This window comes from Bubalus bubalis, chromosome 18, assembly GCF_019923935.1.
Source record: "Bubalus bubalis isolate 160015118507 breed Murrah chromosome 18, NDDB_SH_1, whole genome shotgun sequence".
Taxonomy (NCBI): domain Eukaryota; kingdom Metazoa; phylum Chordata; class Mammalia; order Artiodactyla; family Bovidae; genus Bubalus; species Bubalus bubalis.
The window spans coordinates 48,847,287-48,864,952 of NC_059174.1; the positions used below are offsets into that span (position 1 = coordinate 48,847,287).

Below are 17,666 nucleotides of genomic sequence, written 5' to 3' on the forward strand. Positions count from 1 at the left end.
TTGGATGTCCGGTGGGTCTGGTAGCGGGTGAGATGGGGAGGCCTGGAGCCAGGGGCAAGGGTAGGGGACCTGATGTCCTGCTTCTAAAGGTGACGCAGCCTCTCTCACCTGCAGGTTCCTGGAGCTGTGGGAATGGCCTCTGGGCTGGCCTATATAGCGGAGTCTCTTAATTCCTCAGGCCACACCCTGGGCCACCTGCCACACAGATGGTGCCAACTTCCTGGAGGAGGCTTCTGACCCCAGGTCAGCTGGAATGGGCACCCTGGAGGCCTGTGAAGGGTGAGGGCAAGCCTGCATGCCTGATTCCTGAGAGGGGTGTGAGAACAGCTGGTGGCTGTGCCTAGGGAGTCTGCTAGAGACTTCAGTCCTGGCAGGGTGGTGTCCCCAAGAGAAACAGCTGGGGAGCAGGGTGCTGAGGGCCTGGACCTGGGCTCCCAGAGGGCAGGGAGCAGGAGCTGAAAGTGGCATTTGGTCCTGTTTGCTGGTTTGATGGCTAGATTTGTTTGCTTTTTTTTTTTTCCTTTCGGCTCCTGCCAGGAACAATAGTGAAGGACTCACATCCGGGTCCCCAGTCCCCTCAAGCTCTTCTCTGGCTCCCAGCTACCCATATCCTGTTTCCAGTCACTCAAGGCAGGGGGGCGGGGGAGGTCAGGTGTGGGGGGGGCGGGGGGTGGGCAGGAATCTGAGCACTTGACCCAGTGCTGTGGAGTGGGACACAGTACCTCCACCCCCAAACCACAGGGTCTCCTGGGTACCTAATCTGCAAAATGGGAACATCAGAAATAGCCTCACTGGGCTTATTTGTCTCCCAGAGGACACTGTAAACTCTCAAGGACTGTAGCGGGGAGGCAGGCTCTTCTGGTGTGGCCCCAGGTGGGGAGCAGGTGGGATGCAGGGGCTGGAGCTGCCTGCAAAGAAGGATGGAGGCCACTGTTTCCTGGTTCCACGTAGACAATGGGCTCTGCTTTCTGGAGAATTTGTTTTCTGGGAGGTGTTTTATTTTCCTGAGAAGGGTCTAGCTGAACAAGTTTTGGGTGATGTGGTGCCCCCATCAACCCAAAATCTGCCTGGGATGGGAGATGGAGTTCTAGGTCACATCTAGGGGAGCAGAAGCAGAGACAGATGAGAGGAGGTATGGGTGTTCAGAGATGGAGTCACTTCCTCCCAAGGGGCTGGCCTGACCCATGCCCTGCTCTCCTCCTCCCAGCCTCAGGACTCATTGTTTGCTGGGGAGTCTCCCCTGGGAACAGCAGCTGCAAAGCCTGGCTGTCCTCTCAGACAACACCCGAGCAGCTGCTGCCCCCAGGACTTCTCCTCCCTTATCGCAAGGCCTGGGCCTCCAGGCGGCCAGGGTGGGTGGGAGCTGTCATAGCCCCCACCCAGGGCAGGTTCCCAGAGGAAGAGATAAAGACTCAGAGTTGACTGAAACCCAAAGTCAACCGGGAAAATGAGGTGAGCAAACAAGAGGCTGAATGAGAGCCAAAGGTATCAAGAAACAGGTAGGGGTGAGGGGATGCATGGGGAATGAGAGCTTTGTGTGGTGGCTTCCTGGGTCCTGAGGGAAAGGATTGGGAGGAGGGGCTGCTGCGAGTCCTGAAGAAGAGACAGCTATTTGCAAACAAAGATGTCAGATCTTCTATATCAGATAGATACCCCTCATTTAGCCTGAGACATCCAGAGAAATAAGGGCTGAGGGGCAGAGAATTAGGGTAAGACCCAAGGTGATTCTTCACATCAATCTCTAAGCCTTGAGGTCTCCCCTGATTAACCCAGAGAGGAGCCTTCCCCCATCCAAATCCATGGCTGCATTCTGCAGACAGAGTCCCCAGAAGTGAGGTGGTTGTGGAAAGTCCCCACAATTTAGGATGTGACACCCCTGGGACCTTCTCCCTCCTCTCAGAGCCCAAGGGGTATGAGTGCGGTAGGTGTGTATGGAGGGGGGCATGTTATGACGCACTTGTGCCCTACTCCATGCCATATCAAATTCTCAGAAACCCCACCGGTGATCCCCGAGATAACCTGTGGGGGCAGTTCCTTGTGGTCAGTGAAATCACATCCGTCCTGCACCAGCAGTCCTGGGCTGAGCCCAGACAAGGGGGTGTTTGTGTGTCTGAGCCTCTGCCTCTCCCTGCTGACAGGCTCTGTTGGGGGCAGATCTGTGTTGGCCATACCACTGGAGACCCCTGGGACCCTCTGGCTTGTCTGGGTTTTGGAGATCCGGAGCACAGGTGGAGAGAATTTATTCTGCAGCTCAATTCAGAGTACATTCAGATCAAGGAGGTCAAAATTGCTGGAAATGTTGAACTTCATTCTTTCATGCTCTGGATCCCACAAGGGGTCTTTACACCTCCTTGGGGATTCCTCCATCTTGCCACTAAGCTCCCTGAGGTTCAAACTTGACCTTCTTCCTCCTTTGCTCAAGAACATTCCATGCCTCTCTGTTCCTGTGAATGCAAGTCCACACTCTTGGCAGGGCTGTCTGAAGTCCTAATACCCCACTTCCGGCAACTTTCATCTTGCCGGTGCAGTTCCTTCCACTCTTCATCATGTTCTACCTGCTAACTCCAGGCCTGGAATCTAGATATCCTTTTCTGCATGTGTCATTTCCCAAGAACCCAAGGTAAGGCTAACCTCTTTTATTCCTCCTACGTGGTACTGGCCATCCACTTCTTTGCTTTACAGGAGCTCCCTTTATTTGTTTTACCCTCTTGAAACTTCAGACCTGCTACATCTATGGTCCTATTCTGCACCTGCCCAACCATCTCTCTCTCACCCACAACAATCTGACTTCCATGTGCATTGAAATCATCTGCTAAACCCTCCAATGTAGCTCCTCTGTAACATTTGACATGAACACTTCCTCCTTAAAAATTTCGAACGCCTTGGTTTCCATATCACTTTCTTCTGGATCTTGTGTTACTTTGGTCTGTTTCCTACAATAACTCTTTTAACATTGGTGTTCCTCAGATTCTCTCTCTGCTTATTTCTCTAACTGCCTCTTTTTTCCAGGAGATCTTTTTGTTGTTGTTCAGTCACTAAGTCATGTCCGACTCTGCAACCCCATGGACTACAGCACGCCAGGCTTCTCTGTCCTTCACTATCTCCTGGAGTTTGCTCAAACTCATGTCCATTGAGTCAGTGATACTATCCAATGATCTCATCCTCTGTCACTCCCTTCTCCTCCTGCCTTCAATCAGCATCAAGGTCTTTTCCAGTGAGTCAGCTCTTCCTATCAGGTGACCAAAGTATTAGAACTTCAGCTTCAGCATCAATCCTTCCAATGAATATTCAGGGTTGATTCCCTTTAGGATTTACTGGTTTAATCTCCTTGCTGCCTAAGGGACTCTCAGGAGCCTTCTCCAGCACCTCAATTCGAAAGCATCAATTTTTCAGCTCTCAGCCGTCTTTATGGTCCAACTCCTACATCCGTACATGACTACTGGAAAAACCACAGCTTTGACTATATGGACATTTGTTGGGAAAGTGATGTCTTTGCTTTAAAAAAAAAAATATATATATATATATATATTTATATTTACAGCTGTGCTGGGTCTTCACTGCTATGTGGGTTTCTTTCTAGTTTCGGGGAATCAGGGCTGCTCTCTAGTTGCAAGGCACAGGCTTCTCATTGCAGTGGCTTTTCTTGTTGCAAAGCACAGGCTCTAGAGCACAGGCTAAGTAGTTGTGGCTCATGGGCTCAGTTCCTCCATAGCACGTGGGATTTTCCAAGATCTGGGATGGAACTTGCCTCTGCTGCATTGGCAAGTAGATTCTTTACCACTGAGCTACCAGGGAAGTCCTCTCCAGGATATCTTATATGTGTCCACTTATACTATTTTTGTGATGATGAAACTTCTGTGTTTTGGGCTGTCCAGTGTGGTAGGCAATAGTTCCATGTATATATTGAGCTCTTTTAAACATTTTTTTCTTTTATTTATTTGTTTGGCTGTGTTGGGTCTTAGTTGCTGCACACATTATCTTCTATCTTTGCTTCTATCTTTGCATGAGGGATCTTTAGTTGTAGCAATGCAAACTCTCAGTAGTGGCAGGTGGGTCTAGTCCCCTGACCAGGGATCGAACCTGGGCCCCCTGCATTGGGAGCTCGAAGTCTTAGCCACTGGGTCACCAGGGAAGTTCCTCTATTGAGCTCTTGAAATGTGACTAATGTAATGGAGGAACTGAATTTTTAATTTAATTAATCCATTGAAAATTAAATTTAAATAACCACCTGTAACTTATGTCTGTATTAGACAGGATAAAACTCTAGAAAACTCTATCTGCCACCCATACCTACCTACCCATCTATTCTCTTTTATACCCATTTTCTATTCCTGGTCCCCTTATAGAAACCATTCTAATTTGATTCATGGGAATATTTTTAATGTCCTCTTGAAATAAAATACACATATTGGTAAATGCACAAATCATAAATGTATGCAGCTCATTGAATTATTTAAAAATGAATACATCCTTATAACCCACAACCAGGTCAAGAAAGAATATTTTCAGCAGTCCAGAGCCTTCTGAATTTCCCTTCCTAATCACTACCCACTCCCTACTTGCCATGCTTGCATGCAGTCACTCAGTCGTGTCTGACTCTGTGCAACCCTATGGACTGTAGCCTGCCAGGCTCCTCTGTTCCTGGGATTCTCCAGGCAAGAATACTGGAGTGGGTAGTCATCCCCTTCTCCAGGGGATCTTCCTGACCCAGGGATCATAAGGAGTCCCTGTTATGACTTCAAATACCACAGATTGTTTAGCTTGCTGGGTTTTGTTTTTTTTTTTCCCCCTTTTCTTTTTTGGCCAAGCCATAAGGCATGGGGTATCTTAGTTCCCCAACCAGGGATGGAACCCGAACCCCCTGCATTGGGAGCTCGGAGTCTTAACCAGTGGACGCTGTTTTTGAACTTTACACAAATGAAATGTCCATATTGTTTTGTGTCTGGCTTCTTTCACTCAGTATTATCCTATGTACATAACTGCAGTTCATTTTCATTGCCATATGATACTTGCTTGTTTAAAAATCACTACATATTTCCCCATTCTACTGTTTCCACTTTGGGCTAATGAATTCTATCTTTTGACACACGTGCAGTTTCTGTTGGGATGTGCTGTGGAGTTCCCAATGCTGGGTCACTGGGCTCGGCTTTAGTAGATGCTACCAAACATGTTTCAGTTTCAACTCCCATAAATGACTGGTACAGTTGCTCCTTAGCTTCACCAATATTTGGCCTTTTTAGACTTTGTAATTTTAGCCATTCTAGAGGTGTAGTGATGTTGTGTTGTGGTTGTAATGTGCATTTCCTTGTTCTTTCAATGAGGTTGAGAACTTTTCACATAGTTATTGGCGATTAGAATCTCTTTGCAATTGGTGATTTTAGTGATATGCTTGTTCAAGTCTGCCCATTTTTTAAAATTAGGTAGGAGAAGGCAATGGAACCCCACTCCAGTACTCTTGCCTGGAAAATCCCACGGACGGAGGAGCCTGGTGGGCTGCAGTCCATGGGGTTGCTAAGAGTCGGACACGACTGAGCGACTTCACTTTCACTTTTCACTTTCATGCACTGGAGAAGGAAATGGCAACCCACTCCAGTGTTCTTGCCTGGAGAATCCCAGGGACAGGAGCCTGGTGGGCTGCCGTCTATGGGGTCGCACAGAGTTGGACACGACTGAAGTGACTTAGCAGTAGCAGCAGTCTTTTGGTTTGGTCTGTATGACCAAATTGTATGACCAATTAGTCTGTATGAATTCTTTATATGTTCTGGGTACGAGTCAGTTATAGGTTCTATATTTTGCTTTTTTTCTCCCACTCTGTGATTTACCTTTTCAAAATTTATCTTTTTCTTTTTTTGGCTCAAACCACATGGCTTGTGGGATCTTAGTTCCCTGACCAGGGATTGAACCCACAGCAGTGAAAGCACCAGGTCCCAGCCACTGGACTACCGAGGAATTCTCTCTGATCACTTTCACTTTTTTAATAATGAAAAATTCTTAATTTTAATGTGGTTCATTTCATCAATCTATAACATTTTGTGACTGGCCTTTTTTTTCCTGTGTTGAATTCATCTAATCCATAAACATTTTTGGGCTTCCCAGGTGGTGCTAGTGGTAAAGAACCTGCCTGCCAATGCAGTGAGACATAAGAGATGTGGGTTCGCTCCCTGGGTGGAGAAGGTCCCCTGGAGGAGGGCATGGCAACCAGCTCCAGTATTCTTGCCTGGAGAATCCCACGTACAGAAGAGCCTGGTGGGCTAATAAGACAAAGATTTAAAAAGCAGCAACATAAACATTCTTTTTCCCATTTATATAGATTTTCTTGGATTTATTTCACCAGTATTTAAATTTTTTTTCCAGAACTATTCTGGGGATGGGAAATAAGAATTCTGAGGGGACTTAGAGAAAACAGAAGAGTGATGTGAGCCCTGTCACTTTGGCATGTGCTGTGTCTGAAGAAACTAATAAACATGTGCTCTGAAAAAAATCCCATGGACAGAGGAGCCTGGTGGGCTACAGGCCATGGGGTTGCAAAGAGTCAGACGTGACTTAACGACTCAACCACCAGCAGCACTGAAGACTTTCAAAGGGACACTTTGTTTTCGAGGAAATGGTCAGTGAGAGTCAGAGCTATGGTGGCTATTGACTCTGATGAGGAATGAATAAGTATTCCTTGCTGTTCCCAGGAACTGTAATCAAATGTTGACACTCTTTTACACCTGGACTCTGTAGAGCAGGTTCTCCTACCTAAGGTGGAAACATGACACAATCCAGGAAGCTGAAAGAACACCTCCCAGCCAGAGATAATACCCTTTTTCTCTTCTTTGAATAGGTGAACGACAGGTGCATGGCAACTTCCTGCCCGAGCCATGCCCTTCTCCCTCAGCCATAGATGGTTCTGAAAGGCAAAGGAAAGGCAGCAGGTAGTGGGCAAAAATATCTAACTTAATATTTCAAAGCTGAACTGATGTAATCCCTGTGAAGAGAAGCTTTTGGAAAACCTTTAAGACTGAGAACTCAAAGAGTTGAGTTCCCTCCTAGAACCCTGTAATTCCTTTACCAAAACACATTTCACATCATCTTGTAATTGTTTTTTTGACCTCCTTGATCTGAATAGGGATGTGTTTATTTTGCTGATTAGTGAATCCCCAGGGCCTGGTATAGTCCTGGCTCTCGGCGAGTACTTAACAATTATTTCCTGATTGAATGGAATGGAGAAATACGCAAAGATCTGGAGGAGTGAAAGAGATTTGCGGGGTTCAGTTCTGTCTGTTATATTGGCCTGTGATGGAAGTTGTCCTTTCCATAGCGTTAATGGAGAGTGGTATATATATTTTTTAATATTTATTTTATTTTTATTGGTTATTTGGCTGCACTGGGTCTTAGTTGCGGCATGTGGGATCTTTGATTTTTGTAGCTGCAGGTGGTATCTAGTTCTCTGATGAGGGATTGAACCCAGGACCCCTGGATTGGGAGTGTGGACTCTTAACCACTGGACCACCAGAGAAGTCCCTGGAGGTTAGTAGAGACACTTTGCAGAGGCAGAGTGGGAGAATCAGGCTGCCTGGTCATTTAAAATGGATATGCTTGTTATACTTCAAGTATACAGCTCAGATCAGTGGTCTCTGTGCTCATCAGACCTTTTCTAGAAGAAGTAACAGTTGAATATTTTAGGTTCAGTCAAATTTTGTTATGATACACAACATACATGTATTAGCCAGATATGAATAAATATAAACCATGGGAACTACATATCTGAAATTTACATAAATATTTAAAGATTTTTAAAAATGCAAATGCCCTGGTGGTTAAGAACCTAAGGTCACTTGGCCCCTCTGTTTCTCATTTGTCTATCTTTTTTCTTATATTCTTGTGGGTTAATATGAGCATTTCTTACAATTCCATTTTGATTTGTAGGTTTTTTTGGGGGGTGTGTTGGGTCTTCTTGCAGCATGAGACTTCATTAGCTGCAGTGCACTGGCTTCTCTAGTTGTGGCTTGTGAGCTTAGTTGCCCCTTGGCATGTAGGATCTTACGTGCCTGATCGAATCTGTGTCCCCCTGCATTGGAAGGTGGATTCTTAACCACTGGACCACTAGGGAATCCCCTATATGCTTTTTGGGTACATTTTTGTTGTTGTTCCATCACTCAGTCATGTCTGACTCTTTGGGACACCATGAACTGCAGCATACCAGGCTTCCCTGTCCTTCACTATCTCCTGGAGCTTGCTCACACTCATGTCCTTTGAGTTGGTGATGCCATCCAACCATCTTGTCTTCTGTCATCCCCTTCTCCTGTCTTCAATCTTTCCCAATATCAGGATCTTTTCTAATGAGTCAGCTCTTCGCATCAGGTGGCCAAAGTATTGCAGCTTCAGCTTTAGCATCAGTCCTTCTAATGACTATTCAGGATTGATTTCCTTTAGGATTGACCTCCTTGCCATCCAAGAGACTCTCAAGGGTCTTCTCCATTACTTTGGATAAAATTTCTTAGCACTTGCTTCAGGACTTACAAATGAATATGCAACTTATTACTCAATATTTTACCACTTTGATTGATGTGCTGAAACTTTACTTCCATGTAGGTTCTTTCACCTTCTTCACTTTAAAAAAATATAATTGTTTCAAGTATCACCTCCATCTATAGTAAGCACCACATCAAATGATATAATTTTTTTCTTCAGCCATAATTGATTTTAAAAACTCATGAGCAAGGTAATATAGTTAGTCCTGAGAAACGTAATATATCTACCCATTCTGTTATTCTTTCTTTCTGAAGTTCTGAGACTTCTGTTATCATTTGGAGCTTGGAGAACCTCCTTTACCCATTCTTTAACAGCTGTTCTACTGAAAAGACACTAGCTTTTCACCTAAAACTTATTTCCCTTTAATTTCTGAAGGGTAGTTTTGCTGGCTATAGGATTCACAGTTGACGGATCTTTTCTCTTGGCACTTGAAAAATATGATGTCATGCTTTCTTCTCAATGGTATTAGATGAAAAATCCACTGTAATTTGATCAGTGTTCCCCTGTAGATAATGTATCATTTGTCTCTAGTGCTTTCAAGATCTTTCTTGCCTTAGTTTTCATAAGGTAAGTAAGTAAGTGTTAGTTGCTCAGTCATGCCCGACTCTTTGCGACCCCATGGACTACAGCTCACCAGGCTCCTCTCTCTATGAGATTTTCCAGGGAAGGATACTGGAATGGGTTGCCATTTCCTTCTCCAAGGGACCTTCCCAACCCAGGGATCAAACCCAGGTCTCCTGCACTGCAGGCAGTTTCTTTACCCACTGAGCTACAAGCGAATCCCTTTCATAAGGTAATTGGTGTGTATTTCTTTGGATTTACTCTGTTTAGCTTCTTGAATCTGTAGGTTTATATCTTCTGCCAAATTTTGTAAGGGTTAGTCATTATTTCTTCAAATACCTTTTCAGCCCTGCTCTTTCTTTTTCTCCTTCTGTTACTCTGTGATACAAATGTTAGATTTTGCATAATTGTGCTGCAGGTTCTCTAAGGATTTGGTAGTTCTTTTTTCCTGTCAATTTTTTTTTCTGATTTTGTTTTTTGTTTTTAATAAATAAATCACATTTTAATCACTTGGCTTTGTTTAATCCACAAGATCAAGTTCACAGCTTTTTATAGTCTGTTTTCCCAAACCATGTGACCTAATGTGTTCTCTGAAACCTTTAATATTTTAAGAAAAACTTGTTCCGCCTTTCATTTTGCAACCCCAGAGATGACTTCCTTACACTCCCCATCAATGGCCAATGAGTCACCTCAAAGAAACAGTGCTGGAATGGTGGTAAACTACAGTCTCAAAGACCCTCAGAATAGTCAAAGAAAAAGAAAAAAGTTATCAAGGAAGACAGCCTCCAATGTTCCCTGGAATGGCTCTCCCTGAACAATCCACTCACACCCTGTGGCCACTCTGGCCAGGACCCTGGAGCATTCTGTTCCTTCTGCCATCTGTAGCAGGTTCTGCAGGGCTGAAAAGGTGTTGCACAGACAGGTCTGAAATTCGTTTCTGCTGGTGACCTATGCGGTTCACAGCCATACCAGGCCAGCAGCAGTTCTCAGCCGTGTGCCCTGAGCCAGCTGAGAGCCATGGCAGACTGAAGGCTCATGACATGCATTACGTGGTCCCTAAACAAACAGAAATAAGGGTTTCATTTGCTTTATTTCCCACTCTTCTGGAAACTTTCCCCCTTGGAGATCAGTTTTCTTGGAGCTGAACTCCTCAGCCCTGGAAGTAACACAGGTACTGAGGGATTCATTGCCTAATGTTTTGCATGCCTTCCCACCAAGTCCCACTTACGTGTTACTATTTTGGCAGTGATCTCTGGCAATCAGAGAGAGAAGAGGAACCTCCCCTTGTTCTGAGGGTATCAACTGTGACAACACATCCCTGCTATCTCAAGTAGCAAACTCTAAGAAAGAAAAGTTTCTGCATGGTAATACTAATGCAAAAATCTCAGGCTAGGATCATACTGATTCAATGGCCTATACAAGGAATTCCTTAAATTACTCTTACCCATGCCCCACCCCCACCCCTGCCCACAATGGTAGAGAAGGGTTTATTTTTATCCCCATCAGAGTAGAAAACCTTTGCATCATTTATTATAGTCTAAAAATTCACACTGGTTTCTCAATGCTTTGTGCCAAGAGGTCAGATACTTTATTTCAAATGAAATGCTTAGATGCTTTTTTTTTTTTTTAGCTAGAGGCTAACCCGAGGGCCAGTGGCTGATCTACAATCTGTACTACAGCACAGATTAAATCTGCAGTTTCTTCCTTTCCTCCCACCAAAACCATCAAACCCAGCAAGCTCCTTGAAAGAGAAAATCAGAAAACTCCTGATCTGCAGTGATCAATATGAACACAGGGAATGCTCCTCAAAAGACTGACCAAGAAAGCTTGGTGGTGGTTTTTCTTCTTAAACTTGGGCAAATCACACAGGCCTTTGAGGCTCACCCCACTCCCATTCCTAGAACACAAAAAATGTTATTTGAAAATTTCTCACTCCCTTACAATATACTGAGGTGTCAGGGAGTGTTTAACGGGAGGATTTCTACATGCTATTTCTCATAAGTCCTTGTTTCTTTTTAAGCCGAACAGCAGGCTGCTCCCAGGAACTGAGGTCATTGTGTGAGACAGACTTGGGTCTTCTTTAGTAAATATTCTCTTTACGACAAAACTGCTTAGTCTCACCCCCCTTTTTGAGATATGGATTGTCTCCTGACCTTGTGACCATTATTATTCCCTGTTCCCTTGGTAATGGTTACTGTACATTTAGTCTTCTGATCTTTATCATTGTCAAAAGAAATTTCTTGTACTACAGCCTATATATACTTACAGAAAAATCATTAAAGCACCTTTGCTCCATCAGAGCTTGGGTCCCCGTGTCTTTCTTTCTTTCTTTCTCTCTCTCTCTCTTCCCCTCCCTCTGGCTCTCTCTTTCACTTTCTTATTGTCAACTCCGGACTGCCAGGTCCTGGTCCATTAAAGGACCCCAACAAGTGGAGCCCACAACAAGGACACTGCTAAACGTGGCATTTCGGACGGAGTGACTCCAGGAGGTCAGGGCCTATTGAGGTCGGTGAGTACTAAGACTCAGGTCAAACGGCTGGAAAGCCCCATTATTTCTCTACTTTACTTCACCATTGTTTAAAGCTCAGGGACTTTTGGTTTCGCGCCAATGAATAGAGGCTTACTTTCAAACAGTGATTAAATGTAATCCTTGTTTCCCTGATAAATGCAGTTTTGACTTAGAAATTTGGCACCAGGTCAAAGAAAATGTTGAATGAGCTGCCAAACAAGAAAAAAATACTCCAATTGATTTCTGGCCATTTCAAGGTAAATTTTAGCCCTCCTAATATTTGACAACAGACAGAACACTTATTGCATGAATATGAATTAGATGATGAAACTTTACAAAAGGCCCAATTAGAACAACATAAAATATTTCAAAATTTTCTTACTAGCCCTGCCCTGGCTGCTCCCGGAGAAGGCAATGGCACCCCACTCCAGTACTCTTGCCTGGAAAATCCCATGGACGAAGGAGCCTGGTAGGCTGCAGTCCATGGGGTCGCTAAGAGTTGGACACGACTGAGCGACTTCACTTTCACTTTTCACTTTCATGCATTGGAGAAGGAAATGGCAACCCACTCCAGTGTTCTTGCCTGGAGAATCCCAGGGACAGGGGAGCCTGGTGAGCTGCCCTCTATGGGGTCACACAGAGTCGGACACGACTGAAGCGACTTAGCAGCAGCAGCAGCTGGCTGCTCCAAATGCTCCTCCTCTGCCAATAGGCACAAAAGTCTCTCCTTTGTTGGAACCTAATGAAAGTTATGCTAATTTTTTAGCTAGATTAGAAACTGCTATTTCCTATACTGTAATCGGAGAAGAAACCAAGAAACAGCTAGAGAAATTACTTGCTTATGAGAATGCAAATCAGGAATGTCAAAGAGCTATTGCTCCAATTGGTGAGACTGGGACTATTATTGATTATTTGAAGGCTTATCGCAATCTAGGATCAGAAAAGCAAAAGATGCAAATGCTAACTAAGACAATGGCTGCTACCTTTAGAAAGGGAAATAAAGGATGCTTTACTTGTAGAGATAGAAACCATTTTAAAAGGGACTGCCCTAAGAAAGCTAATAAAAAACCTCCAAGAATTTGCCCTCGCCGCTGTAGAGGAATGCATTGGGCCAAAGATTGTAAATCTAAATTTGATATTGAAGGAAAACCTATTCCAGGAAACTCTAAACAGGGGACACCCCAGGTCCCCTACAACAAAAACCAGGGGCAAATTCCATCTTTTCCCTCAAACCCTCCACATCCAGCAGTGCTGCCGTCAATATACCAGCCCTAAATGATTTTTTCCTTTACCCTCAAGCAGTCCCTTCTAGAGTACCTACCAGACTTTTTGGACCCCTGCCCTCACAAACCTTCAGTCTTTTTTTTGGCCGATCTAGTTTGGCTTCTAAAGGGATTACTGTTCACCCTGGAATAATTGATTCAAATTATAAGGAGAGATTCAAATTATGATGTCATCTCAGATTCTATGGCAATTAAAAAAGGGGGACAAAATTGCTCAATTACTTCTTTTGCCTTACATTTCTATTAACTCCTCTAATAATGTACGGACAAATGGGTTCAGCTGCTGCTGCTGCTGCTAAGTCGCTTCAGTCGTGTCCGACTCTGTGCGACCCCAGAGACGGCAGCCCACTAGGCTCCGCCGTCCCTGGGATTCCCAGGCAAGAACACTGGAGTGGGTTGCCATTTCCTTCTCCAATGCATGAAAGTGAAAAGTGAAAGTGAAGTCGCTCAGTCACGTCTGACTCCTAGCGACACCATGGACTGCAGCCTACCAGGCTCCTCCGTCCATGGGATTTTCCAGGCAAGAGTACTGGAGTGGGGTGCCATTGCCTTCTCCGAATGGGTTCAGCAGTACAGATCAAAAACAATCCTTAAGGACATCATTGGTATCTGAATATGCCCAACCAAATATAAATATCAAAATTAATGGTAAAAGATTTTCTGGTCTCCTTGGCACTGGATCTAATATTACTATTATTTCCAAACATTTATGGCCCAAATCCTGGCCTATACAAAAGGTCTGTTACCAAATTGCAGGAATTTCTCAAACCAAAGTACAAGAAATTTATCAAAATGTTCAAATCTACCCATATGAAGGACCAAAAGGCCAGCCTGCAACATTAAGGCCTTATATGATAAATGCACCCCTTAATTTAATAGAAAGAGACTTATTTATGCAATGGCAAACTCAGATATACATTCCACATTTTTCCTAGGAGCCACTACTCATTTAACAAACAAAGCAATTAAAATAACTGAGAAGAATGACGAGCCTATTTGGACAGAGCAATGGCCCCTTACGAAAGAAAAATTACAGGCTACTAAAGAACTTATAGACACACAATTAGAATTAAAACATATTGAGGAATCTTACTCTCCTTAGAACTTTCCTATTTTTATTATAAAAAAGAAATCTAACAAATGGCATATCTTAACAGACCTTAGAAAAGTTAATGCATTAATGAAACCTATGGCACCCCACTCCGGTACTCTTGCCTGGAAAATCCCATGGACGGAGGAGCCTGGTAGGCTGCAGTCCATGGGGTTGCTAAGAGTTGGACACGACTGAGCAACTTCACTTTCACTTTTCACTTTCATGCATTGGAGAAGGAAATGGCAACCCACTCCAGTGTTCTTGCCTGGAGAATCCCAGGGACAGGGGAGTCTGGTGGGCTGCTGTCTATGGGATCGCACAGAGTTGGACACGACTGAAGTGACTTAGCATAGCATAGCATAGCATAGCATGGGTACATTATAACCAGGGATCCCATCACCTACTACTATTCCTCAAAATTGGCACATTATTATTACTGATTTACAAGATTGCTTTTTTAATATACCTTTACACCTTTTAGACCAGGAGAGATTCACTTTCTCTCTCCCTTATCCTAATCATATTGGGCCTCATAAAAGATTTCAATATACTATGTTACCTCAAAGTATGCTTAACAATCCTACTATTTGTCAAAAATTTTGTAGCCAAGGCCTTACATCCAATGTAACAGCAATTCCTTCATGCATATATCATTAATAATATACTATAACTACAAAAAGGAGAAATTATATTTTTGACACTGAATGGCCATGATACTCTTTAGACTCCAGAGAAAACTGATTAAAATAAAATCTTTTCTGAAATTGCAAAACTGGTTCTTCTTACATGTGCAGTTAAGAAAAGGTTAACTTCTTAAAATACTTTTTTGGAGCTCCAGTTCTGCCTGGGAAACAAAAACAGGCCTAAGAAAAAACCTAAAGTTAACTCTTATCATGTCCTTGGGATACACAACCCACTCTATCTGGGACTCCAGCCATAAACAAATTGGTGGAAATATATATATATATATATCAATCAAAAAGATATTTTAAAGCAGAAAAGATATTTCAAATGGAAAACTACCGAGGGAGGAGGGAGGAGGGTTCAGGATGGGGAACACATGTATACCTGTGGCGGATTATGTAAAGTTTAAAAATAAAATAAAATTTAAAATCTTCAAAAAAAAAAAATCTATGTCTCAATATATGTCTTTGTTTTTGGATAATATGAAGGTAACGAGCTCTATTTAAATTCACTTGTTTGCTAATCTAATTAAGACATGTCTTAACTCATAAACATTATATAATACTTTTATTATGCCTAGGTTTAAGGTAAACTAAATTTGTCAACAAAAAGGTAACTCTTTATACATATATATAAATATATAAATGAGACAAAAACTTTTAGATAAACTCTATTAAAAATAATTATATTTTTAATAGAATAATCTATTATTATAATCTAAAATAATCTCTTAGGATTGGGGTAACTTAAGTTTCTGGAGTTATGCTAAACTAAATAATAAAAGTTTATTAAATAGCTAGGTCATTTCCAAATGAAGTAAGATTTTAAAACATTAATTACTGAACATTAACTTCCTCTTATAAAAAGTTTTTTCTTACAGAAAAACTAAAGAGATTTTAAGCTATTAATAAGTATAAATATAAATACATATTTATATAATAAATATATTATAATATATAACATGATATAATAAATATATTCACCAATCTATAAAATGCTAATATACAAGACACTTCATAGTTGCTAAAGAAAAATAAGATGTATACTTTCAATAAAAAGATATCGGATCAGATCAGATCAGTCGCTCAGTCGTGTCCGACTCTTTGCGACCCCATGAATCGCAGCACGCCAGGCCTCCCTGTCCATCACTAACTCCCGGAGTTCACTCAGACTCATGTCCATCGAGTCAGTGATGCCATCCAGCCATCTCAACTTCTATCGTCCCCTTCTCCTCCTGCCCCCAATCCCTCCCAGCATCAGAGTCTTTTCCAATGAGTCAACTCTTCAAATGAGGTGGCCAAAGTACTGGAGTTTCAGCTTTAGTATCATTCCTTCCAAAGAAATCCCAGGGCAATGGCAAATAAAGTGATGAATACAAAAATATAAAAAAGGTTTATAACAAATGAAAGAAAATTTTATGACAAATGGATGTAACTCATGGCCCTGAACTTTCTTCCTCTTCCTTCTTACGTCTCGATCAGTACAAATTCTTCTTTTATAGGGGCCACACCTCTCTGTGGTGAAACTACACAACATGTTATAACCCACCTATTAGCTTACTTTACAATAATGAGAACACTTAATTCCATAAAAACAGACAATGGCCCTGCCTATATTTCTAAACAATTCAAACAATTTTTACATTCATTCTCTATTAAACAGATTACAAACATTCCTTATAATCCACAAACACAAGACATAATTAAATACATTACACACTGAAGCTACAAATAAAAAATTAAATAAAGAAAAATACACAGGAACACTTTTATCTTCCTTATCCAGAGCAGACTTTACTAGATTCTAACACAATATATTCTTTAAACCTATAACTAATGTTAATATAGCTTTATTTCTGTTTCCAGTCTGTAAGATTCTTAAAACAAAATAACATCAACTTCAATGCCTATTTCACAATACAAAACAAAAACAACATAAAAAAGACACCATTTGCTGAATAAGTTATTTGTTCCTAAGAATATCAAAAGTGCAAAATATTCACCTTCTTTTTAAGTCTGTCTTGTAAGTATCATCTTCCTTGACACACTGAAGAGAGATTCAACAGCTGCCAGGCTGCATTTCCTTTCCAAGGACAAGGTCAAATATATTAGGATATGAGCAACATTTCATTTATCAAGTTGTTCTGCATCAGCTTTTCAATAATTTCACTTAGGAAAAAAAATATTTGAATGTTTGCTCCTAATCCTTTGCCCCAAATAACACAAACCACTCTTAAAACACAGTCAGATCCCATTTCTCTTTATATCAGAAAAAATGTATGTACTGAATGAGAAAGAAATCAACCCATTATTTCAAAACCACAGCCAAATTTTCATAGTCAGTCAGTGATGACAACAAGACTACAGTACCTCATGGGAATTAAGACAAACTTGCTTACTAACACGTTGCTTGGTTGGAGCTGATGAACTCTACGTTAGACAGACTATGCCTCCGACACCTGGGCCTAATAAAAAAATATTTTTTAAATGGGTACATATATCTACAAAGGCTTGCTTTTGGGCCACTGACTGTCCCATCTGTTAAACATGAGGCATAAACTATCAACCAGAAAAACCTACCTCTAACAACATCAATGTTGTCAATTCCAAGATACCCAAAGACCAAGAAGTTAACTTAAAGCCAAAATTGGATCTATTTGATTTACATATATGAAAAGGAAGAACAATAGCATTGGCTGAGCAAGATAATGGCTCATACATTTGACACAGAAATAAACAAATTCATGGAAACAACATTCAAGAGGAAAGGTTTAAATAGTAAAGAGTCAAAGTGAAAATGAAAGTCGCTCAGTCGTGTCCGACTCTTTGTGACCCCATGCACTGCGTAGTCCATGGAATTCTCCAGGCCAGAATATTGGAGTGGGTAGCCTTTCCCTTCTCCAGCAGAGCTTCCCAACCCAGGGATTGAACCCAGGTCTCCCGCATTGCAGGCGGATTCTTTACCAGCTGAGCCACCAAAAGCTTCTCAATGTCCTCTTGGGGACATTATCTACCAGTCC

The 17,666-nt window shown here is 42.2% G+C and overlaps 1 protein-coding gene across 2 annotated transcripts in view; it reads right to left on the reverse strand.

Annotated features, from left to right (window-relative positions):
• Positions 1-17,465, reverse strand: part of LOC102395261 (Fc gamma binding protein) — a 59,495-nt gene extending 42,030 nt beyond the window's left edge. The window contains exon 1 of one of the 2 annotated variants that reach the window (XM_044932333.2): positions 16,650-17,465. The gene's annotated coding sequence lies outside the window, so the exon portion shown is untranslated. The remainder of the gene's footprint in view (positions 1-16,649) is intronic. The other variant, XM_044932334.2, reaches the window with a different exon arrangement.
• Positions 17,466-17,666: the final 201 nt, after the last annotated feature.